The sequence below is a fragment of the Macrotis lagotis genome, chromosome 3 (assembly GCF_037893015.1).
Source record: "Macrotis lagotis isolate mMagLag1 chromosome 3, bilby.v1.9.chrom.fasta, whole genome shotgun sequence".
Lineage (NCBI taxonomy): Eukaryota > Metazoa > Chordata > Mammalia > Peramelemorphia > Peramelidae > Macrotis > Macrotis lagotis.
In genome coordinates this window covers 221,148,481-221,174,771 of record NC_133660.1, presented here as the reverse complement: position 1 = coordinate 221,174,771, position 26,291 = coordinate 221,148,481, and the positions used below count along the sequence as shown (strand labels likewise).

The following is a 26,291-nucleotide window of genomic DNA, read 5'->3' as shown; positions in this document are numbered from 1 at the left end:
ACTCTTTTGAGCTCTTTAATTGTTCTTTCTAGTCTTTTCTTTGGAGTATTGCCCATAGATGCTTTGATATTGCTGTTCCCCCCCCCCCCCCCCAGTTTGTCTTTATCTTTCCTGTCATCAGAACAACTTCTTCTGGTCAGATTCTTTCGTTGTTTGCTTATCTTTTTGGGGCTTTTTCCTTTCTTTTAAAGTTGGGTTCTGCTCTGTGGTAGAAGGAGTACCCTCTCAGGCTCCTTGTTCTAGGGGCTGCAGGGCTCTGACTATTCAATTGGTCCTGCACTGATGTTGCCCTGTCACTATTTCCATTCTATAGAAGCGTGTCACAGTTATTGGTGTGGTAACAGGAGCATAGAGGCAGCTAGGTGGTACAGTGGATAGAGTGCTAACTGCAGAAGACTTATCTTCCTTTGTTCAAATCCAGTCTCAGATACTTACTAGCTATGTGACCCTGGGTAAGTCACTTAAACTTTGTTTACCTCAGTTGAGGAGGGAATTCAGCAACACTTATCTTGAATGACTATAGGGAGAATCAAATGAGGATTTGTAAAGTGTTTATCACTGTCTAAAATGTTTGTTTCCCTTCCTCTTTTCTTTTCTTAAGCTTAGTCCCTTTCTCTTAGAAATGTGTTTAAAGACTGTACACCCTAACTGCGACATGGGGGTAATGATCAACCTTGATGGACTTTCTCATTCCATCAGTGCAACAATCAGGGACAATTTTGGGCTATCTGCAATGGAGAATACCATCTGCATCCAGATAAAGAACCATGGAGTTTGAATAAAGTCCAAGGACTATTCCCTTTAATTTAGGAAAAAAAACAGATATCTTATTGTCTGATTTTGTTATCTTTTATACTTTTTATTTCTTCCTTAAGGATGTGATTTCTCTCTCAACACACTCAGTTTGGATCAATGTACAACATGGAAACAATGTAATGATTGGGGTGGGGGAAGGAAGTAAGATTGGGGGAAAATTATAAATTATAAAATTATAAAACTCAAAATAAATAAAATCTTTAATTATTAAAAAAAAGAAATGTGTTTAAAGGTCAAAGAGGAAAGCTTAAACTCCAGAAAATGGATTAAGGGTGGTAATCTAATTCTGAGAGTTTAAGAATATTACTTTCCCCTATCCTTTCCTTAATGACCTTGCTCTAGGCTGTACTTGCCTTTTTTGGAAGAGCTTAGGGATCCTCAGAGGAAGGAGATCCTTTTAATTTCTACTGGTCACTTGTGATAGCCCCTAGAGAAGTGGTCATGGACAAGGAATGGGTGGTTTTAGGACACTGATTCTCCTAGAGCTTTCCAAGGAAAAATTGAATGAGTTTTGTTCTGTTAGTTGAAACAGAATGTTAATTCTAAATTGTGTAAGTGAAATATGCTTTGTTGAAGATTCTTATAAATGTTCAGAATTTCAGAGACATTTCCAAGGGCATGAAGGTATTCTGCTAATTTGAACATTTCTCTCCAAGCAGAACAATGTTTGAATTTAGATAAAAGCTAAATTAATAAAAAATTGTTTCTAACATATTTCTGCCTGAAACACAGAGTACAATATTCAGTTTTTTCCTCTTTGACAAGCCTTTGTATCTGGACAGCAGGAGTCTGAAGTTCTTCAGTCATAAAACACCCTTCATTAAATTTTAGTTTCCTCCAGAAGGTTTTACCACAATCAAAATAATCCTTTATAAGAGGACAATGGATGGACTCTTTCTCTTTCTCTCTCTCTCTCTCTCTCTCTCCATGTCTTGGTTCTGTTTTTCCCTAGGAACAAGGAAGGGTTTCCCAGTCTATTTACTGTCTGAGTAGGCTATGTACCACTGGAGCCAGACTGGCTTTCTGGTTAAATTTCAACAGAATATGTCCTTGTGTAAATTTTAGGTATTAAAAAAACCAAACCCACAACCCAAGATGAAGTTTGTAGTGAATCTATGTTCCTATGAAGGTCTCCCTCTCTTCCCTTACTCTCTTCCCTGCTTCCCTTGGCTGAAGGGGGAGGGAGGAAAGGCGAAAGGGCCCTCCTGGATTTTACTATTTAGCAGTATTGTGACCTGAGACAGGTCATTTTACTGCTGAACTCATTTCTTTATCTACAAAGTCCCTGAGGATATACTACCTCGCCTTTCAGTTATTGTAAGATTCAAATGAGTTAAGACATGGAAAGGGAACTAGCTTTAAAGTGTTATATAGGTCAGCTATTAATAATTAGAAGAGAGGAAGCTTGGAGTAGAAAGAGAATGCAACATGTAGTCAGGACAGCTGACTTCTAGTCTTGATTCTTACACTAAATAACTAGTTGGGGTGATCTTGGGTGAGTCAGTCTCTCTAAGCCTGTTTCCTCACTTACCTGTAAAACAGGGGTAGTAATACTTGGAACTACCTACTTATCAGTATTCTTATAATGGAAGTATTCAGTGAACTGGGAAGTACCATGGAAGATGAGTATTTGTTATTATTAATGATATCAGGACAAAGAAGATAGCCAGTGTTTAGAATAAGCAACTTACTGACAAGAGAGTTTAAGAATCTCAGAATGGGAAAAGTACCTCTGAACTATGCCCATCTGTACCTCAGCAGATATCACTTCTGTTACATTCCCAAATAGTTTTCCAGCTGTGATGAAATGAAAAGAATATAGGTTTTGGACTCAGAGGTCCTGGGTTCAAATTCTGAAATTTATGTGACCTTAGACTGGTCAGTTAAGTTGTGGACCTGTTTTCTCATCTGTAAAATAGAGGAGTTTAGACTAGATGACCTTAAGAGTCCTTAAAGAGGCTCTTTCCAGTTCTCATAATAAACTCATATGAGTTTATTACCACTAATAACTTCCCTAGGTAACTCCCTGCCTCCCCTCCGCCACTTAAGGGCTCTCATTGTTGGGAAGATTTTCCATTTTCAAATTTTCAAAATTGATCTCAGTTCTGCTTCTATAGTCAAATAATACAAATATAGTCAAATACCTTTCAGATACCTGAAGATAGATTGCTATGTTGTCCTCCACCTATTGTTTTGTTTTAATATCTATATTAAGTCATGGTTTAGAATTTTACTTAAAAAAATAAAATCTTAGGGAGGAATTTGATTTAGTATAGCCCTGGAGAATGAGCCCTGAACTTGGAATCCAGAGACCTTCCTGACCTTCTCTATCCTATAAACCCAGATTAGTCATTTGTGTGGTACTCAACTCATTCCTCTATTTCAGGATATTTATTTCCCTGTTCTGTCTCTTACTGAGCTATTGTGTTGGGTTAATGGATATTAAGCACTTTTTGTGTGTGTTATATATCCTATAACTAGTATAAAGTAGCTTATAAATGTGAGGTGTTTTATCCAGATTTTTGGAGGGTTGGGATTGATTTCAGAGAATATCTTAACTCATGTTCTCTTTCATGGCTTGGGTCTCTTCTCCATTTTTATCTGCAGCATTCTCTCCCATAACCAGCTCCAATAATTTGCCAGGCTCTCAAAGAATTGACTATCAGCTCAGACTTATTCTTAGAGTGGCCTTTCTATGGTTTATCCACCAATTCATAGACCTGTTCTGTTAAAAGGTTTCACAATATTACTTATCGTTCTCAACTCAGAGCAAACTGTGTTCTAAATATCAAGCTGATAGTAATCATTCACATTTATATAACACTTTAAAATGACAAAGTGTTTTTTTAAATTTTTTTTGTTATACCATGGAAACAGCAGACTAAGGCTTTGCTCATAGTCTGGGACAGACAAGAGGTAAGGATCCTGGCCCTACCCTTGTGATGCTTGCAGCCTGGAGTAGATATGATTCATATCATTGGAATGGAAGAAGAATGGGAAGGGATTTAGAGAAGTGTACCTTCTAGACACTAAGAATTTTAAGAGGTTAGAGAAAGGAGAGCTCACTGCAAGCTTTTTTTATTGGAATAAAAGAAAAAAGGGGTTGGGGATTTACATCTCAGTTCAGCTGCTTATTTGTGTGATGTTAGGAAGGTCACTTAATATTTGGAACCTCAGTTTCCTCTGCTGTAAAATGAGGAGGGGTTAGACAAAATGATCTTTGTCCCTCTTAGTTTTTACCTTTTGGGAATTCTCAGCCTGATGTCATCCAAACCCCACTGTAGCCCTCTTAGATGGGCAAGGAAAATAGTTGTACTCCCATTTTACAGATGGATAAATTGAGACTTAAAACTTTAGGACTTAACCTGAAGTGATTTAGGTTGTTAATCATTTTTTAGTGGGTCATGAACCTCTCTTTAAGTCTGGTGAGACCTATGGACCTCTTCTCAGAATAATGTTTTTAAATGCATACAACATAAATGCATAGTATTACAAAAGAAACAAATTACATTGAAATAAAATTATCACAACATTAAAACTAAACAAGTTTGCGGATCCCAGGTTAAGAACCCCTCACTTACAAGGCAGGAACTTATACATTATATAGTTTAAGCCTATGAGGAAGATTGGCAGATGAGATAGTTGGGCTTTGGAGAGTTCAAATGATCTGCTGAAGTTCTTCAGCTAGAGCAGTTGGGACAAGAAGTCATGATACCTGATTTCAAGTCCAATGTTCTTTCCAGCTTCCAACAGTGACATGGAATTACAGATTTGGACAGCAACTCGGAGGCTGTCTAGATGAGACTTGAGCCTAGTTACTCTGTGTCCCTAGAGATGGACTAATATGGCCCTTTGCATTCTGATTCTTCTGCTTCCCTAATGCTGATTCAGGGGAAGATATGAATTAATTCCTTGTTCCTTTTTTTTTTGAATTTTAGACATTTTAATAATAGTAATACTATTTTCCATTTGCATGTAGCTTAACATTTATCACTGGGATGCAACATTTTTTTCTCTATGGTAGGAAGAACTGAGATTAATTATAGCATCACAGAATGTTTCAAATGTGAAGGGCCTTAGTATTTTATCTAAACCCATTTTCTAGGCAAAGAAACTTAGGGTCTCAACAAGAGAAGGTGTTCAAATCCAGGTTTCCAAAATTGTCTGACCAATGATCTTACTCCTCTATACTCAGATTGAGTTATTAGGTCCTTAGTTGTATTTCCTAACCTTAACCAAATGGACCCAGAAAAATATCTAAATTTTCTACTGTACCCTCTATATCTTCAGGAACTAGACTAAGAGGAGAGAACCAGGGATAGCAAGAGAAGGATAAAGAAAATGAGCCTGGACCCAGAACTGAAGAGGAAGAAGAGAGCAGGCTAAATTATCTTTTAGAAAGTGGACATTGCTGTTAATGACCTCAAAGCACTTTCTTTTTTTTTTTTAGATTTTTGCAAGGCAATGGGGTTAAGTGACTTGCTCAAGGCCACACAGCTAGGTAATTATTAAGTGTCTGAGGGCAGATTTGAACTCAGGTACTCCTGACTTCAGGGCCAGTGCTGTATCTACTGTGCTACCTAGCCATCCCCACATTCCTTTTAAAAACAATATTCTCTTAGAAGTGCAAGGTAGGGAATATCATAGTCTTTAAAGAATTAAAATTGAGGGTCACCCAAAGGTAATGGAGACATAGAAGGAAAAGTGGCATGGTATAGTGGAGATAGCATTGACTCTGAAATGGATTCAAATCCCACCTCTTGAAGTTTACTACCTGTGTGACTTTGGACAATAACCTGCTTGAGCCCCATTTTCCTCATCCATTACAGGCTTGGGGTAAGAGTAGATAATCTTAGCTCCAGATCTGTGATCCTGTGATGGAAGTCAGCAGGCTTCAATAGCTAAAGACCAAACAAAGAATTTTGAAGGGGAAGTAGCATGGGGATCTCATCAGAGAATGTGTGATTAGGAAAGAGAGAGGTCAGTGAATGGACAGGGCATGAGTTCTACCTCTGTCCATGCTAATCTCAAGAATGGGGACCTCCAGCAAATGACCGGGAATGATCTGGCACAGATAGGGTTCTCTTGCTTCCTGAGAGGTAGGATCCACATCAGTGACATTGCAAATCCATTGAAATATTAAAGCAACCTTTTAAGTTGTAAGCTGTCAGTAGTAAATTGTTGTCGACAAGTAAAAAATTCATTTAAATTATTTTGATAGCCAAAAAGGTGGTAGTAATTTATGTCCTAACAATTAATTGTTGAATGACTAAATAAATTATGGTAGAATAATGTAATAGAAAGTTAGAGAGCTGTCAAAAGTAAATATAAAGACTATAAGAAAATATAGAAAGACCTGTATAAAGACAGTAAAGTGGTGCAATAGAGTGCTGGGTCTTGAGTCAGGAAGATCCAAGTTCAAATATAGTTTCAGTGTCTAGTGTGTGACCCAGGGCACTTCATTTAAATGTTGTCTGCCTCAGTTCCCTCAAAATTAAAATGAAGATAATCCACACCTACTTCCCAGGATTATTGTGAGGATCAAGTGATATATTTGTAAGTCCCTCCTTCATTCTTTCCTTCTTTCCCTCTCTCTCCCTCCTTTCCCCCCCTTTCCCTCCTTTTTTCTTCTCTTCCTCTTTTTTGTCCCTCTATCCCTCTTTGTCCTTCTCCCTTCCATTTTTGATTCTTTCTCTCCTTCCTTTCATTCATGAGATCAGTAGAAACCAAAACATGAATTGACTATATAAAAGCTACTGTCAGTTCTAATCCATTAACTTATCGTGACCCTGGATAAGTCATCTTTCAAAATTTTCACCAGATGACCTCTGCTTGGGGTCAGAGAGAGAAAGGACATTGACTTTGATCTGAGGGACCATAAACTCTCTTCATCACTGAAAGAAGATTCCATAAAAAAAGAAAGGAAAAGAATAATGGAAGAATTGCTAATTTTAAAAATTTGTAAATTTCCTTGAAAGTTGTTTTATATTTTTATATAAATATTTTCCCCAATTACATGTTAAAACAATTTTTAAAACATTTTATAAAATATTTTGAGTTCTAAATCTTTTCTTCCTTGTCTGAATTGATTAGCAATTAGATAATAGTTTATACATGTGACATCATGTAAAGCATTTCCATTTTAATCATTTGGTATAAGAAGACTCAAATTAAAAAAAAAAGAATGAAAGAAAGTGAAAAAATAGCATGTTCCAATCTGTATTTAAAAATATCAGATCTTTCTTTGGATATAGATAGCATGCTTCATCATGACTCCTAAAAGTGATTCTTTATTGATTTATGTTTAAATACTTCAATGAATCACAATTTGATGGTTGGTAGGGACCTTAGTAGCCAACCAGACCAACTCATACATGAAGAGAATCTCTACTCTAACATGCCTGATAGTTCTCTCACCTATCCTCTGATTTAAGACCATCAACTTCCAGTGATGTGTGATAAGTGGATGATTTGTGATTTCATCACTGTGATAATTCATTCCATGGAAGCACATCATTCCTTTGGTCCTTACTGTAGTCAAAACAGTTAATCAATCTGCTATCAACACTAGGATGAACCTCTCCAAACTTAGCCAGTCTGGTCTCTAGACAGCGAATTGCTAGCCTTCTTTTAAAGTCTTTGCAATTTGGTCGACTCTATCAGAAGCTAGCTAGCCTTTCTCTAGTATAATTATATAAAAATGAGGGCAATCTCTACATCAAGATGAAATCTGAAAAGGACTAATTGGAGATTTTAGTTAAATAATAAACTTGAAAAACCAATCTTGAACAAGAAGATTTCATATAAAATGTGATCCCATCAGTACAACAAGTAATGATTGCTGAATGCTTGATGCTGAGATGCCAAGGTAGAAAATAACATGTTCCCTGCCCTCAAGGAGTTTGAAGTCGGCATGATGTAGTTCAAGAATTTTTAATCTTTTTTTGTGACCTGGACCCTTTTGACAGTTGGCTTAAGCCAAAGAATCTCTTCTTGGAATAATGTTTATAAAAATAAACACATGGTTGAAATATATTTATCAGAATTTTTTTTAATCCCATGTACACAAAATCTCCATGGAAAAGCACTAAAAATGTTAGGTGTGGAGTTGTGCATTTTTTTAAAGATCTTATTTATTTTGAGTTTTACAATTTTTTCCTCTAATCTTACTTCCCTCCCCCACCCCCCCACAGAAGGCAATTTGCCAGTCTTTGCATTGTTTCCATGTTGTACACTGATCCAAATTGAATGTGATGAGAGAGAAATCATGTCCTTAAGGAAGAAACATAAAATAAAAGAGAGAGCAAGATCAGACAATAAGATATCAGTTGACTTGCGCATTTTCAATGATTTCTCTCATTCTCGTGTATTAATAAATTTATAAATAAATGCACTTTAATTTGTCAAAAAGCAACATTTGTATTCTAATAGTTAGCTGCTATTTCTATTACATAGAAAAGGACATCAGAACTACAAAGGCAGAAGTGTGAGTTAACTTTTATTGAGAGAGGAAAATTAGCAAATGAAACAGCAGCAACTTTTTGTAAGAAACAATAAGAAAGCTTCCTGCTGTCACAGGACTTATTTTATAGTAAGAATATTTCAGTTTGTGATTTCAGTTTGTGATCTCTAACTCTAAAATGCCAAAATTGTTTCCATTTGACCCAGTAGTTCCAGATTCCTCCTTAAAAGGAATATATATATATATTATGTGAAAGTTGTTTACTAAAAAGAAAATTCTGAAAAATAGGGTGGGAATATGGAAGTAGATGTGGGGAAGCTATGTTAAATACTTATTTTCTCTGTAATACAAAACAGTCACTTGCATAACTAACTGGGTCAGATTTTTAAATATGAGATACACTTTAGTCCTGTATCTCAGTGTTTGGAAGTTACTTATGTATATATATGAAATTAAGCTATTAACACTTATTCTACAGCAAGAAGGCCAAGATAAACACAAATCAAGGAATGGAGTTCCCCCAAAGCTGCAGTGTGAAAAGGCAATAAACAGTTGATTTCCATGTATTTGGGTGGTTTTTCTCTCTCTCTCTCTCTCTCTCTCTCTCTCTCTCTCTCTCTCTCTCTCTCTCTTCCTTCCTTCCTTCCTTCCTTCCTTCCTTCCTTCCTTCCTTCCTTCCTTCCTTTCTTTCTTTCTTTCTTTCTTTCTTTCTTTCTTTCTTTCTTTCTTTCTTTCTTTCTTTCTTTCTTTCTTTCTTTCTTTCTTTCTTTCTTTCTTTTGGGTTTTGCAAGGCAATGGGATTAAGTGGCTTGCCCAAGGCCATACAACTAGGTAATTATTAAATGTCTGAAGCTAGATTTGAACTCAGTTACTCCTGACTCCAGGGCTGGTGCTCTATCCACTGCACCTGTTTTTCTTTTTCTTTTTTTTAAATTTTATTTATTTAAGGCAATGGGATTGCCCAAGGTCACACAGCTAGGCAATTATTAAGTGTCTGAGGTTACTGGGAGGGTTTTCTTTGCTACTGTAGGAAATCCAAGAGGAGCTATAAGGAATGGAGACATATATAAAAAAAAGATTTTTTGAGAGAAAAGAAGATGAATTTGAATTTTCTGCACCTTCTTGCAGCGTTATATTCTCCTATACTTTCTGATGCTCATAATGTTAAGTTGTCTCTATGCAACTGCATAAGTAGTACTACTGTCTTTGAAGGAGTCTTTGTTCAGTGTATCATTCTGCAAAAGCCATTCTAGTCAATGTGTAGTCACACTGAGGTTATTGAGGATCTCATAATAAAATATAGAAAACTAAAGAGTTAGCCTCAGGTGAAATGAATGTGTATTAATCTCTTTCTTGTTGACATCAAATGCTTCTTGGCAAGTATCTATTGTTTTCAGTCATTACCACAGGCTACTTCAGTGAGGTGCCGGAAGTAGTCTCCCTTTATTTTCAGACAGAAGATCTTGCTCTTTGAATTAGTCACATTGACTCTTAAAAACTTAGTCAACAATTCCAGGATGGTAGTGCAGTTGGATCTTAGTTTACAATCCATTTTCTCATGGCAGCCCTTGATCAGCTGCATCTTCTTGTTAGGGGGTGTCTGTTTTCTGTTCCATGCTTGAATTGACCCTCCAGGCTGATCTTTGCCCCTGACTGTATTCTTGGAGGCCACCCAAAGCAGATTGTATTGGAGAGCTCCAAACTCAACCTCTTGCTTCATCACTGCCTTCATGCAGGTGGCTGTTACATCAAAGCGCTTGATTTGCTCAATCAGTTTAGCCTCCTGGATTATTATCTCAATCTTCTCCACAGTGGATAGGTTTTGGGGGGCCATGGGGGTAGTGGCAGCAGCAGGGCTCTGGGGAGAGGATGGGGGGAGGAGAGGATCAACCCAGATCAAGAAGATTCTTTGAAAGTCTAAAATTAGAAGAAGCAGAAGGGGAGAAAGAAAAAGAAAGGAAGGTTGAGAAAGAAGAGAAAAGTACCCAAAAGGGGGAAAGCTGGTATCTTTTTCAAAGCTTCATGCAGATAACTTGATTCCAAGGGAAAGGTGTGTTTCACCAGGACTGGGGGTTGGAAAGAAGCTCCACCACAGCTCAGCCCAGGGATCACCGGGAACAGCTTGAAGGGGAGGTGAGAGAACTCTGCTGCACCAGAATGAGTATGGAGTGAGAAGCACTGGCCTCAGAGCAGCCCTGTGGTGAGAACCTGCAATAGGAATCTGGGGAAACTAGCCTGTACCTCCAGAGTACAGCCCACAGAAGGTAAGGGGGTCAGGGGAGACTGCAGAAATCTCTCTGCTCTCCCTGGGGCAGGACTCTGCTGTTTGCCCACATTCAGATTCAAGTTGCAGTTTGACCTTCCATACTAAGATAGCAGAGACCCTTCTCACAGCTCCAGGTCAGAGGGGAGTGCCTGTGGTCATCTACATATCAAATCACAAGAAAGAGAGCATAAGACCTTGGAGGAATAAAGGTCCCAGTGGGGTGTTCCAAAAAAACACCCAAAGTAGGTGTCCTAATAATACTCAAAAACTTAGGAAGCACCCCAAAACCAGGCACAGGCTGGAGAAATCTGTAAACAGAAAAAAGAGTAACACCACTGAGAAATTCTTTGTCTATGATCCCAAGAAGGATCAAAATACTCAATCTGAAGATGAGGAAGGTCAAGCTCCTGTATCTAAAGACTCCAATAAAAACAGAAGTTGGGCTCAGGCTATGACGTAGCTCAAAAAAGATTTTGAAAAGCAAGTAAGGGAGATAGAAGAAAAATGGGGAAAATAAATGAGAGAGATACAGGAAAAACATGAAAAAGAAGTCAGCAGCTTAGTCAGGGAAATCCAAAAAAATGTTGAAGAAATTTAACATGTTAAAAACCAGCATAGGTCAAATGGATAAAACAGTTCAAAAAGTTATTGAAAAGAATGCTTTAAAAAGCAGAATTGGCCAGATGGAAAAGGAGATAAGAAAGCTCTCTGAAGAAAACACATCCTTCAGATGTAGACTGGACCTAAAGGAAGCTGATGACTTTACAAGAAGTCAAGACACAATACTTCAACACCAAAAGAATGAAAAATTAGAAGAAAATGTGAAATATTTCAATGAAAAAAAACAATTGATATGGAAAACAGATTCAGGAAAGATAATTTAAAAATTATTGAGATACCTGAAAATCATGATCAGGAAAAGAGCCTTGACATCATTTTCAAAGAATTACTACAGGAAAATTGCCCTGTTATCCTAGAAACAGAGGGCAAAATAGAAATTGAGAGAATCCACCAATCTCCCCCGGAAAGAGATTAAAAAAAATAACCCCCAGGAATATTATAACCAAGTTCCAGAACTCCCAAGTTAAAGAGAAAATATTACAAGCAGTCACAAGGACACAATTCAGATATCATGAAACTGTAGTCAGGATCGCACAGGACTTAGCAGCAACTACATTAAGGGCTCATAGGGCTTGGAATATAATATTCCAGAAGGCAAAAGAGCTGTGAATGCAACTGAGAATCAATTATCCAGCAAAACTGAACATCCTCTTCCAGGGGAAAAAATGGACTTTCAATGAACCAGGGGGAATTTCAAATGTTCCTGTTGGAATGACCAGAGCTGAACAGAAAGTTTGACCTTCAAATACAGGACTCAGGGGAAGCATAGAGAGCAGAGGAGAAGAGTAAAATATGAGGGACTTAATGATGATGAACTGTATTCCTGCATAGAAAAATGATACTGATAATACTCATATGAAACTTCTCATTTAATCAAGCAGGTAGAAGGAGCTTTTATAGATGAAACACAGGAGAGAGCTGAATTTGAAGATATAATATATTGTAAAAATGGAGTTAATAGCTAAAAGGGAAATGCACTGAGAGTAAGAGAAAGGAGAGGTGGAATAGGCTAAGATATATCATATAAAAGCTATCTTTAAATTTTTATTTATTTATCTATCTATCTATTTATTTATTTATTTTACAATGAGCTTATGCAATGATATGGAAGGGGGCATGGCTTAACAAACTGTGGTATATGTATGTCATGGTACACTATTGTTCTATTAGAAACCAGGAGGGAATGGGAATTCAGGGAAACCTAGAGGGATTTGCACGAACTGATGCTGAGTGAGATGAGCAGAACCAGAAAAACATTGTATACCCTAACAGCAACATGGGATTGATGATCAACTTTGATGGACTTGCTCATTCCATTAGTGTAACAATTAGGCACAATACTTTATTTTTCTTCCTTAAGGATATTATTTCTCTCTCATCACATTCAACTTGGATCAGTGCATACCATGGAAACTATAAACAGTAACGGACTGCCTTCTGTGGGGGGGTGGGGGAAGCAAGATTAGGGGAAAAATTGTAAAAAAAATTCAAAAAAGATGAAAAAAAGCTTTATGCATCATTGAGGAGTCTTGAATGCAGTTAATATTCATAACATGCTTATAATTTTGACATGACCTTAATATGCTTATCTGTTTAACTGGATGACTAACAGTTTACCAGGAAGAATCAAATGCCTTAGGTACTGTCCCCCACCCACTTTATTTAAGGAGCATGAAATAATCTCTAGTTTAATGACAAAGCCTGAGTGGTTTTTCAGCAGAAGAGTAGGAGGTGAATATTTAGATTATTTTGTTCAAATGCACAATGTGCATTTTGGGCCTTCCCTCTCTGCCCACCTCTTTTTGACATCTTAATAAACAATCACTCTTTCTATAAGACAGGTATAAAAGAGATGTTCTATATCCTTCAAACTCCATCAAATGTATAATGCTCTATTCCCAAATGCTTTTATCAGGTGAGGACACCTTTAAGTTAAGAATAAGTCAATTAAAGATATGAACAAGGTACAAATTGAATGGAAATCACAGAGGAAAACTTTTTGGTGGTTGAAGAGCATTCAAATGAATGGCTAGCTGGGCTCAAACAGGTTCAGCCAAGCCCCTGAGATGGAATCTCAGGAGGATTCTTTTCTGTCCCTTTCCTCGCCCCACCCCCCTGACCAGAGGATGCATTTGTAAACTTCAAGGGGACAGGAATTTGGACCTTTCAGCTCCCTGATGGTAGCATTGTCCTCAGAACAACATTGCCTAATGATTTTATCTTCATTGAGAAGGACAAATTAGACAAGGCAGCTTCAGGACTCTGTGGGCTCTAAATCTTGAAACCCAGCAAAAAGCTGTATATACCAAAGCGAAACTTCATGAGAAGCTTCAATATAACCAGGATCTATGTATGAGATCTTCCTTTGCCCTATATGCACTCTGAGTTTGAGCCACCTTTCCTCAGGGACCCATATGTAAAAGGGGATAGTGTGTCACCAGCTTTTTAGAAGAAGTTTTTTGTATCAACTATAGTTACTGTACCTTCTTAGAAAAGCTAGATGAATCTAACTGACTATTAATCAATGGGAAGCACATTAGATGGAGGGCGTTGAACTAGTTATTTTTCTTTCTTTTTTTTAATTTCTTTTTTTTGTATTTTATTTTTCCCATATACATGTAAGCTAGTTTTCAACATTTACTTGCTGTAAAATTTTGAGTTCCACATTATTCTTTCCTTTCCTCCCTTCTCTAACTCTCTCCATGACAGCAGATATTCTGATATAGGTTAGACCTGTACAATTAGATTTAGCATATTTCCATATAAGTTGTGAAAGAAGAATCAAAATGGAAAGGAGAAAACCATGAGAAAGAAAAAAAGTAAAAATGGTAAGCTTTAGTCTGCATTCAGACTCCATAGTTCTTTCTCGGGATGTAGTTGGCATTTTCCATTACAAGTCTTTTAGAGTTATGTTTGGTCACTGTATATTGTTGGGATGACTTAAGTATATCATAGTTGATTATCATACAATGTTGTTGCTGTGAACAATGTTCTTCTGGTTCTGCTCACTTCACCCAGCATCAGTTCATGCTAGTCTTTCCAGGTATTTCTGAAGTCCCATTCCTCATGATATCTTACAGAACAATAGCAATCCATCACATCCATATATCACAACTTGTTCAGCCATACCCCAATTGATGGGTATCCCCTCAATTTCCAATTTTTTGACACAACAAGAGCTATAAATATTTTTGTACATGTGGGTATTTTCCCCTTTTTATGAACTCTTTGAGATATTCTTGACCTTTCATTCTAACATGAATTTTGTTAATTTTTTTTAGCTCTATAAAATAATTTTTTTGGTCATTTGGTAAAGCACTGAATACACAGATTAATTTAGGTAGAATTGTCATTTTTATTACATTAGCTTGGCCAATCCATGAGCAACTGACATTTTTCTAATTGTTTAATAGATAGCAGATTTTAAATTAAAATAATAGAGTATTATACTCCCTCCCCCCATACCCAACCTTATTGTAGCTGATGGAAATTGGGGAAGTAGGAAGGGAGAACTCAGGTGGTTATACTGGAATAGGATTTAGAGTGGGAAAGGACCAGTGCAGTTCAGGTACTTCATTTCACAGAGAGATCTAAGTGACTTGCTAAGCTCCTGTGTCTATGTAAATGGAAAAAAAAATTAAGTCAAAATCTCTGGGCCTTTGTTTCCCTAACTGTAAAATGCAGGAGCTGAATTTAAATCCCTTCTAGCTTTAAAACTTACAATCCTTTGATCTTAAATTTTTTTTAAATTCAGTAATATTTCCCAACATACCATGATACCTTTAATTTCCTTTCATTCAAATAAAAGTAAAAGACTTTTTTGGAGCCTGAATTATGACCAGAGGAGATGATTTAGTCAAAATGGTGGGTGATTAAATAAAGATTCAGGATTAACTTGAAGAAACCTGCCTTTGAGGAAACAGAGCTTGCTCCTAAAAATTTATGCATGCCCTTCTCCTGCAGATGGGCTCAAAGGAAGGACAAATTATGTGCATCCTTTGGGTGAAACCCTTTTTGTAGGAAAGTGGAAATCAATTTTTTCTTGATAAGACAAATTCTTTTCTCTTCTCTTTCCATTGCCAGCAGTCACCCTAGTTTGAACTCTTATCAGCTTTTCCATATTACAATGTCTAGAGCTGTATTTGTATATAGTGCTTAGCATGGTGCTGGCATCCAGCAAGTGTTTAATAAATGCTCTATCATTCATTCAAGTAAGAAAAGACAAGATAATCTGAGGATAAAGGAAAGCACTAATAACCAAGGAAATGAGGCAGTGCTTTCCAGAGGCAAGCTGAGCCTTCCATGAAGCTAAGAGTTCTAAAAGGCAAAGATAAGAAGGGTCTCTTCTTACCCAGGTTTTCAATATTATCATTCTCCAGGTATGGGATAAATCTGGTTCAAAAGCAGAATTCCCGATATAATATGTCAAATATAGGGAGCAACAAGCAAGATGGTTTGATTGGAATAGCATATATAAGAGAAAATCATATGCAATTAAATAGAAAAGCTGGGTCAGAGCCAGATTTTGAAATTTTCAAACTGAGTTTGTTTTTTTTTTTCCTTTCTTAGAGGCATTAGGGAGCCACTGATGATCCTTGAGCAGGGAAGTGACATATTCAAACCTATGCTTTAGAAAGATCATTTTAACATTGGGGTAAGATTGCTTTAGAAAGAGGAGAAATTGAAAGGAGGTGGACAAGGTAAAAGGTTACTTCGAGAGCCCAGGTGAAAGGTGATCCAGGTCAGAATTACTGTCTGGAGCTGGTTGATATATTGATTAGTTTTGCAGAACTGCTTTTTCCCCCCCCTTCTTCTTTAGGAGAAATGATCATTGCCATAGGATGAGGAATATATTTGGAAATAAACATGTTAAAACAAAATAAACTATGTTAAAACAAAAGAAACAATAAAAATTCTTCAGGATTAAAAAAAAATGAGGGGCAGGAAAGTGACACAGAGAATAGAATCCTGGGCCTGGAGTCAAGAAGACTCTTCTTCCTGAATTCATATTTGACCTCAGACACTTATCAATTGTGTGATCCTGGGTAAGTCACATGACCTGGTTGCCTTAGTTTACTCATCTGTAAAATGGGTTGGTGAAGGAAATGATAAACCATTCCAGTATCTCTGCCAAGAAAGACCCCAAGTGGGGTCATGATGAGTCAGATATGACTGAAAAGACTGAACAAAAATAACTTGAATTCTTACTCTTCTCTGTTTGGACCTCTTCTGAATTAAATTATAATTTGTATGACTCTATTCAACCCAATAAATACCTGAGTGCCTATTTATTTTATTAGACATACTAGGGCTGAGACTTCTACTCTTCCTTTCCCTTATGAAAAAAGGTGGAACTACCTTGTCAAGTCACAATCTGACCCTCATTGTTAAAGAGTCAGAGTAGTTTTCCAGAGTGTCTGGGACAGAAAAATTGGGAATTTTTTTTCCCCACAAGTGAACATTGTCTCTATCAATTTGTTATACTTTAAACATTTTGTCCTGTATTTGTGATTTCGTTGTTGTCAACCTCTCAGGGAAAGGACTGACTTTACCAATACAAAATCTGTTCCTTTTTCTGAAAATTCTAATCTTAGGACACTGAAGAGGTAAAAAGATTTGCTCAGGAAAAAAAAAAGATTTGCTTGGGGTCCTGCAGCGTTTGTGGCTAGGCTCTTGATTCTGAGGTAATCTCTTATTATCTTGTACGCTAGCTGCCTACAACAAAATGCTGAGCCACTAGCATTAATATCTGTGCACTTTCCTTATTTCTTTTCTTTTTTTTTTTTGCAAAACAATGGGGTTAAGTGACTAGCCCAAGGTCACACAGGTAGGTAATTATTGTCAGGCTGGATTTGAACTCAGGTCCTCCCAACTCTAGGGCTGGTGTTCTATCCTACTGTGCTACCTAGTTGCCCCACTTTCCTTATTTCATGTAGAAGATTATTCCACTTATTAATGGTCATCTTCACCTTTGTATTCTCATGTCTGAGCACAGTACCGTGTATCATATTATCCTGCCATCAACCCTTCATTGTCACTGCACAATTCATCACTTTACTGTGGTGGGGGTATAATTTTTATTCTTAACTTTTCCCCCAGAGGCTCCTGTGACATTGGGGAGGCTGGGGGCTCTCACAGGCTGTACCCACAGAACACCAGGTTCAGTTTTCTTGTGGTAGAGAATAGAAAGGGTCAGACAGTGAGGAAGAACTGGACCTGTGTAAGCTATAGTGAAAGCTCATCTTTCAGAGTCCAGATTTCCATTGGGAGGGGTGGAATGGATGGCCAAAGTGTAGGCAGCATGATTTGGAAATATTTGCATGTTTTATCCTTCAATAAAATGTAAGCTCTTGGCTTTTCCACACAGCTGGTGTTTTATAAATATTTATTGAATTAAATTAAATTGAATTTTGTCTTGGACTATTTTACTAGCCTTCTAATGGATTCCTTCTATTTCCTCCATTCTTTTCCCTTGCCCAATCCATCTGACACAGAACTGTCCAAATCATCTTCCTTCCATGTGATGACTCCTTCCCCTCTTCAAAAACCGTTGGTATCTCTGTCTTTTCTAAAGGATAAGGTACAGACTCTACAGGCTGGAGTCTAAGACTTTATAATCTACATTCAACCTGCCATTCCAGCCTTACTTCACTCAATTTTCTTTTGAATATTGCACTGACCCTACAACCAAACTGAACCACTCAATGCTTTCCAGGTCAACATACCTGTCATTTCCACTTTTTTTTTTCCTGCATCCTGCCTTTGCAACATGTCCTTCTCCAATGCTTGAAAGATACAGTCTTCTCATCCTCACATTTAAGACCCTTGGGTCAAGGATTCATTCAAGAACCACCTCTTTCACTGAGCCTTCCCTGGTTCCTAGGTAAGAGTGTTCTCTCCCTCCTTACATCTTCCTAGAGGATTTTGCCTACATTTTTCCTATGCCTCCATCACACCTAGCTTTGTATTTTACTTATCTGTACACACACTATATTCCCTCATATGCAACAATAACTATTGTTAAAAAATGTCTTCTATCTTCCTGTAGGACCTCGCCTATATTTTTTCTATGCCTCTATCACACCTGACTTTATATTTTACAAATACCCAGGAGAATGTGTTAAGAACAATAACTATTGGGTTTTTTTGTCCTTTTTGCGGCCATTACTTTGCATATGACAGATGTTTAATAAATGTATAATTCCTAAATTGAATTTTATAAGTGAGCATACAGAGGCTTAGTTTTCTCAGTCACATTTCATATTTCAATATTACTTTAAGGTTAAAATTGGAAGGGACAATGATCAAAGTCATCTTATGTAGTGGGTCATGCAAGTATTATTTTCCCCATTTTGCAGGTGAGCAAACCAGGGCTCAGGTAAGTGAGCATACTTCTCTACATTACCTATGTAGTAAGCGATATGTGAAAATGAGTAGTAAGAGAAAACTGAAAAGATAGGATTGTGGATGGCTTTAAATATTGCAAGAGACAATAATTGTGATGGCACCTTGATGGTAGCATTGAGTTGCTCCGAGCTAACCTTAGGATTCTGCTGCTTGGCTGGATGACTAATACCTTACAAACTACCTTGGGTTCTGGCCCCCACCCACCTCCACTAAGAAGCAGGAAGTAATGCAAGTTAATTTCCTTGACTGATTTTTTCTGAGAAGGAGTGGGTGGAATGTTCAGGTTCATTGGGTCCAGTGCATAGGGGGCAAGATGCTGCCAGTCAAGGGAATTACCTGCATTACTTTTCTGCCATCCTCCAATGGATTCTTTTACCTCCACATTCCCTCTCCTGCCCCATAACAGTCAGAGGATGATAGGATTCAGAGATGAAAAGGACCTTGAAGACCACTATGTCTAACCCCTTTATCTTTACAGTTGAGGCAATTGGGACACAAAGAGCCAGTATCAAACCTAAGGGTCAAACCTCTGACTCCAAACCTAGCATTTTCTAAAACTCTTACTAAAACATCAGGCTACTTCAATCCTATTTGTTTACAAAAGGTTTAGAGAATTTTCTTGAGATCACATTACTGTTTCACGGGCCAACTTGACTGAAGTAGTGGACATCTAAGAGTGCAAAGGTCAAGAGCTCCTGCAAGGAAAATGGGGTCCCCCCCTCAAGTTGTTTTTCAGTCATGTCTGACTCTCCTTGATCTCATGGGGTAAAAGATACTGGAATGGTCTGCCAGTTCCTTCTCCAATTCATTTTATACATGAGGAAATTGAAGTAAACAGAATTAAGTGATTTGCCCAAGGTCTTTTATTTTTATTTTTAATTTTTTTAAGGTTTGTGCAAGGCAATGGAGTTAAGTGGCTTGCCCAAGGCCACACAGCTAGGTAATTATTAAGTGTCTGAGGCCGGATTTGAACCCAGGTACTCCTGACTCCAGAGCTGGCACTCTATCCACTGTGCCATCTGGCCACCCCTGCCCAAGGTTTTTTAGCTAGTAAATGTCTGAGACTGAATTTGAACTAAGGAGGAGTTTTCTATGGTGCTACCCAGCTGCCCCAAAGAGAATTTTACTGCCCCTCTATTAGGTGTACTCTATTCCAGGCCAGTCATGCATTATTTCTATGTTTTAAACGTTAGTCTAGAAATATAAACCCCATCCTTAAAAATAACCTTCAGGGGTGGCTAGGTAGCACAAGGGGTGACTAGGTGGCACAGTGAATAGAGCGCCAGCTCTGGAGTCAGGAGTACCTGGGTTCAAATCCGGCCTCAGACACTTAATAATTACCTAGCTGTGTGGCCTTGGGCAAGCCACTTAACCCCATTTGCCTTGCCAAAAAAAAAAACCCTAAAAAATAAAAAATAAAAAAATAACCTTCTTAGGCACCTACTGATTTTCCAAATTGACATTTCTCTTCAAGTCTCCAAACCTTTGATAAATGATAATCATGAAAACAACCTTCTGCCCCAGAGAGATTACATTTCTCGCCCAGGACTTGATGACCTTTAGTATTGTTTCCTGGATTCTTTCTGGTGCTATCTTTTTTTTTTTAAATGTGACTTGTCTTCAGTGGATAGTGGTTATTGAGTTTGACAAGCCTTAGCAGACTCTTCTTCCCTTTCCAAATATAGTCCCTCAGGAAAACATCCAATCACTGTTGTTTTTGCCAGTTGACAGTTAAACTCCCTTGTTATGTTACTAATTCTCAGGAAAGAGTCACTATCACTCTCTTTCTCTGAGTAACACATATGAAAATTTGCCTGATGGCACCTGTGTATTATTAGGTGGATCCCATGAAGATGCTTCTCTTTAGAGGATCCTGATCTGTCCCTCTCAGCTCCAAATGTTTAGCAGTCTTACTCCCCTATCCTTCTCTAAGTTATTCTATTCCACTGTCTAGCCTCCTCTTCCAGAGTATAATTCCCTCTCTCCTTTCACATCCCCTTTCTTCCTTCCCCCCCCCCAAAGCACTAACTTCATTCATAGAATACTTGATTCTCTTTGAAAACCTTGAAAGTAGAGAAGCATTTTCCCTAAGAGTGGGACCAACTTGCACTCTGGACATCTATAACTGTTACTTTCTCATGAGCTGAAACAGTCTTCCAGTTCACTGCTAACCCTGCCTCCTCTTTATTTGGTGAAAGCAAGACCCTCCAGCCTTTGTGGCTTATTATTTATTGTAAGGGCCAACTTTTAACAGATTAGCTAACTGCATATTGTATATTGCATATTTGTCACACCTGTTCAGTCTACTCAAGACTTTCAGAGGATCCTAGGTATAGAATTGAAAAGAATGAGTAGAGGCTAGAGTCCAACCCTCTCATTTCAGAGATAGATAACCAAGGCTTAGCAATGTTAAATGATTTGCCCTAAGGTCACATAGGTAGTGATCATCTGAGGTAAGTTTTGAACTTGTAATAAAATTTAAAATCAGTGGTTGGCTTAGCAAAGAATCCATTAATAAAAACTACCCTAAAGTAGTCCGCTCTGTAGAGTGGTGGATAGAGCATGAGACTTAGAGCTAGCAAAGATTCTAATTCAAATCCAGCTTATTAGCTATGTGACCTTGGTTAAGTCACTTAACTCCTATTTGCCTCAATTTCTCATCTGTAAGGTGAAGAAGTGGCAAACCAATTTGCCAAGAAAATACTATGAACAAAGTCATGAGGAATAAGACCTTACCAAACAATCATCAGTTTAAAGTGAATATGAAGTTGAAGCAGCTAGGTGATTCTCTGGAGTCAGGAACCTGAGTTCAAATGCAATCACAGGCACTTACCAGTTGTGTGACACTGGGCAAGTAATTTTACCTCAGTTTCTCAACTGTAAAAGGAATAATAAAGCACATACCTCAAAAAGCTGTAGTGGAAATTAAATGAGAAAGTATTTGTAAATCTCTTAACCCAGTACCCAACACATAGCTTTTAAATTATAGCTAATATGCTAGCTATTTAGTTAGTGTCCTGCTCTATATTTAAATGAGATTTCATAGGACTCATTAGATGTCATTGTCATCTTCCATTAACATGGAAGCTACTCGAAGCTGAGACTAAACACTTTTTGTCTTTATTGCATCTCTCCTAGCACAGAGCTTGATACATGGTCAGCACTTAATAATCCTTGCTGCTGAATTGAAGATCCATATTCCTATTAACTAGTTCCTCAGCAACAACATATTATATAAAAGAATTCCAGTGGGTGATTCATTTCAGAAAAAAAGTGTGGAGGAAAACTCTGTCCTACTTTAGGCATGTTTACCAGAAATCATTTTAATTAATTTCGTTTATTCTAATCTTAAGACTTTATGCTGAGAGAGAGAGATAACTAAAGATGATTTAACATGATTTTGAAAATCTCTCTAACATAAGCCATTTGGGAGTTACAGTGATCATATTCCTGGAATATAGACAAAATTCCACAATGAGATAAAACATAGTTACAGTGCTCAGGGAAAAATGAAGCTAACAGCTTACTTCATCACAGTAAAATAGTAAAATAGTTTCATCACAATAAAATAGTTCAGATTTGTCTTACCCTTGGAGAATAATTTTCTTAAAATTATAAATTATCCTGCTCTACCTCTGTATAGAGACTGCTTTCTATAAGAATTCTCTTTTCAAGTGTTTAAAAGTGATCTGGAGATACTTCCACTAACTGAAGCAGTCTGACAGATTGCTTCCTTCTCTTAGTAGGTGCATCATGACCCTAATCTGATCAAAGTGGGATCAATCATGGGCTCCTTGCCCTTATGTGTGTGCTACAAAACCGGTTCTGCCCTGAAGGGATTTGACTAGAGTAGCTTAAGAGTGGCTTTATCAGGAATTATTCTTCTACAATATGGCCATTTTGAGGGGTTTGTGTTTATGACCACTTTCTGGGCTGATGATCATCTGACCTCTCCCACCTAGGAGCTCTTCTAATCATCACTGGCTGTACTCCCAAATTGCCCAGAACATGGTCTCACTTTTAGTACTAAATGTAAAGGTTGTTTGAATGATTGATCTTTCCTGGCAATTATTACATAACCAGCTTAGAGTAGATTGAATTAAAAAAAATCTACCCCTAATGTCTGATCTATTAGTTATCTCAGAATTGTTAGATGGTAACCTTTAAAGTTTGGTTTATTTGGGAAGAAAACAGTTTCCCCAAGTATACCCTAAGTGTACCTGTACCCCAAGTGACATGTTGCTCTTGTGTACCTGGTCTCCCCATCAGTACCCTTTTGTTTTGTTTTGGGTTTTTTTTTTCAAGGCAATGGGATTAAGTGACTTGCCCAAGGTCACACAGCTAGGTCCTCCTAACTCCAAGGCTAAGTACATGTACTCATTAAATGTTTGCACTATTCCATATTTTTTTCTCCCAACAGATACTAGATATTTCATAATTATTTATTTAAATCCCGGAAGGAAATCTGAGATTTAAGCTAACTTATAATGGGAGTTGGAGCATATTATTTCCTCTTCTGTTCCCTAAGTTATCCTCTTTGTAAAAATAAATGTGAATTTTTTTCCTTCTTTTTTAGAAGGGAGTCCTCTTAAAATGATTACTTATTACTTTTACTCATTGGATTAATATTTCCTCCACAAGACAACCCTTCAAATATTTGAAATCAGCTTTCCCCTCTTTTTTTTCTCTTTTCTCCTTTAGTTTAAACATCCCTGGTTTCTGAAAATGCTCCTTCTATGGCATGGTCTTCAACTCCCTGCTAGTCACTTTTTTGGGGGGCTTGATGTTTTTTAGGAATATCTTTCCCAGAAGTGGACCCAAAGCAATTGGGATTAGAAGGTTGAGCATCTCAGTTTTCTGAATATAAGGTGACCCTTTGATCTCCCAACAATGCTCTAAGGTTCCACATTGGTAGAGGAGTTTTGTCACCAGGTGTTCCTTAAAGAAATGAAATCACAATTCTGAACCAAGCACTGAGTTAGTTGTTAGAGACACAGAGATAGAAATGAAATAGTCCTTGGTCTCAAGGAGTTTAACACTTTGAGGTCTTTTTATTGAATAATATGTGAACTTTATAAATTCATCCAAAGCACCAAACACTCTGTAAGGCAGGGAATTTGTAGTCATCTTTGTAAACAGGACACATTTCTCAAAAATGGTTACAAGGCTTGTGTGTCATTGCAAAACAAGTGACTGAGCCCAAATGTTGCTAGTTATATAAAAAAAAATAAATAAAATGGTGAGCCAGGATGGGAGATTCTGAGAGAACCTGCTCCTCCTCTGTTTTGACCTGAAGCTCAGGGGATCTGAAGGTCAAGCAGCCTTCTCATTGGTGTCTCACTATATTTGATGTCAGTCTTGTGCTTTCCCTTATACTATCTTTAACTTTCTATCTGAGCTATGAGAGAGAAACCAAGCAGCCTCTCACCTTGGAAACAATGAGTGTTTCGATTCCCCAAGTTTGCATATTTTCCAATCAGATAATAGCAAAGTGTTACTGATAAAAGCTTCATAAACTTTCCTGTCAGAGTCATTATATATAAGCTGTAATAACAACAAAACAACCCTCAAACCCATTAGACTTTGCCCCGCTGCCCAAACCTGCCCACGCATGTAGTTTTAGAATGTTGGAGCTGGGAAGGGCCTTAGACAGACATTACTAAAAGGACTTTTAAAACAGACTATCAGAGCAAGAAGGATCCTAAGAACACAATATCAGAATTGGGAGGACCCTTAAAACTCAGAATGTCAAGAGATGGCAGTTAACCTTAGCCCATAAGTCGCTTATAGATAGAGAAGAATGAACTGAGAGTAGATGAGAGGAGCTACAACTAATGAGTTGTCAAGACTTGACCTAAGATCTTCAAGTACAGACTGGATGTCCATTGATCCAGGGGGTTGTAAAGGGGATTTCTTAGAAAAGCATGTTAGCCTAGATGGCTCCTTCATCTCCAAATCCTTTGTTTCTGTGACATGGTGTACATAGATATTAAGTACATAATTTACCTCTTAAAACTAAAAATAAACCAAATGACAAAACTAGAAGGGAGGGCCACAGACTTCTAGGGCTTTATATCCATTTCAGAGGGTCTGTGAATTTGGATAGAAGAGAAATTATATCTTTATTTTCCCTAAGCTAACTGAAATTTATCTTTTCTTTCAATCATGTAAAAACTATTCTGGGACAGGATCAGTGAATTTTATGTCATCAGATTGCCAGATATGTGAGGAACAAAAAAAGTCAAAAATCCCCGATGTAGTCTAATCCTTTCATTTTACAGAGGAGGAAACTGACCCAGAGAGGGAAAATGAGTATATTTCTTAAGCTTTTTTAGGGAAGCAATCAGGGTTAAATGATTTGCCCAGGGTCACACTACTAGTAAACTTTGGGAGGCTGGATTTGAACTCAGGTCTTTCTGACTCTAGAGACAGAGTTTGATCCATTGAGACATCTAGCTGCCCCAAAAGTGATTATACTTTCAAGGTCATGTAATGCAAACTAAGTCTTGTTCCAAATCTGGGCAGGTGACCCTAGACTTTGGACAGGTAGCCCAGAGTCGGAGTATCTCAGTCCTGTATACTAGAGAATGAATACTTGTTAGAAACCTACTATCAAAAGAAAAGATGTAAACAAGGCATAGTTTTAGAAAAAAATAGTAAATAATAGATTTTGTTATTTTTATTTCCTTCTGATCATAGATTAAGGAGTTTTAATTTTTTTTTTTAATGTAAGCTGTGTTTTCCAGCATTAAAACTAGAAAAGTATATCTTCATAGAGTCAGAAGTTTGGAGGTCATATGTAGTATGGAGGTAACATTTAAGCAAACCTTAGAAACTAGAAGGAAAAATGATTTTTATTTAGACAGTTAAGTGGATCATTTGATTGGTTAAAGTGACTCTGAAACCAGACATTTTGCTAAAAAAGGCAGAAAAATTAAGAACAGATGAAATATGAACTTTAGAAATTGGATAAAGTAGAGAATAAGGAAGAATAATGATGATAAAAGTTATCTTTTGCACCCTTGAAGAGTTTGCAAAACTCTTTTCATACTTTTATCTCATGTGATTTGCAAATGACTCACAAGCTGTGCCTAAAAGCTATGTTTTGGCAGTAGATTTTCAAAATACTGGTGGAGTTACTCTACCAGCACAGCTGGGAATTTGGCTGAAAGTCAGGATGTTGAAACATGTTTTTCTTTGTTTAGGTTACCCTACTCACACTCTTTTTTTTTAAGGTTTTTGCAACACAAATGGGATTAAGTGGCTTGCCCAAGGCCACACAGCTAGGTAATTATTAAGTGTGTGAGGTCGGATTTGAACCCAGGTACTCCTGACTCCAAGGCTGGTGCTTTATCCACTACTCCACCTAGCCGCCCCTCTACTCACACTCTTGAGATGAGCTGGGAAAAGGTGCAAGTATTGGTCTAATCTCTCTCTAGTTGTCTTCATGTATTTGAAGAGCTGTCAAGGGGGAAGACCCTTGACAGCCCTTCACACAGCTAGTAAATATCAAGTATCTGAGGCCAGAATTGTCTAGTTCTATAATTCTTAATATTTTTTATATTTGTAAATAAATATTCATCCATTTCACCTGTTGTCAACTTTGTTGATATAATTGGGCAAAATAGATGCCTTATTTTCTCCTCAATTATTGTTCTAATGGAAAAAGGGGAATGGGAGGAACACATGTAGACAAATACAAATCTCATGGATCTAAAA

General features: G+C 37.4%; 1 protein-coding gene and 1 pseudogene across 4 annotated transcripts in view; one reads left to right on the top strand and one right to left on the bottom strand.

Moving 5' to 3' along the window:
• The window catches only part of SH3BP2 (SH3 domain binding protein 2), a 139,826-nt gene that overhangs the window by 13,217 nt on the left and 100,318 nt on the right, over window positions 1-26,291 (top strand). The window lies entirely within an intron of this gene.
• LOC141519312 (14-3-3 protein beta/alpha pseudogene) overlaps window positions 1-26,291 on the bottom strand; it is a 58,076-nt pseudogene that overhangs the window by 13,508 nt on the left and 18,277 nt on the right.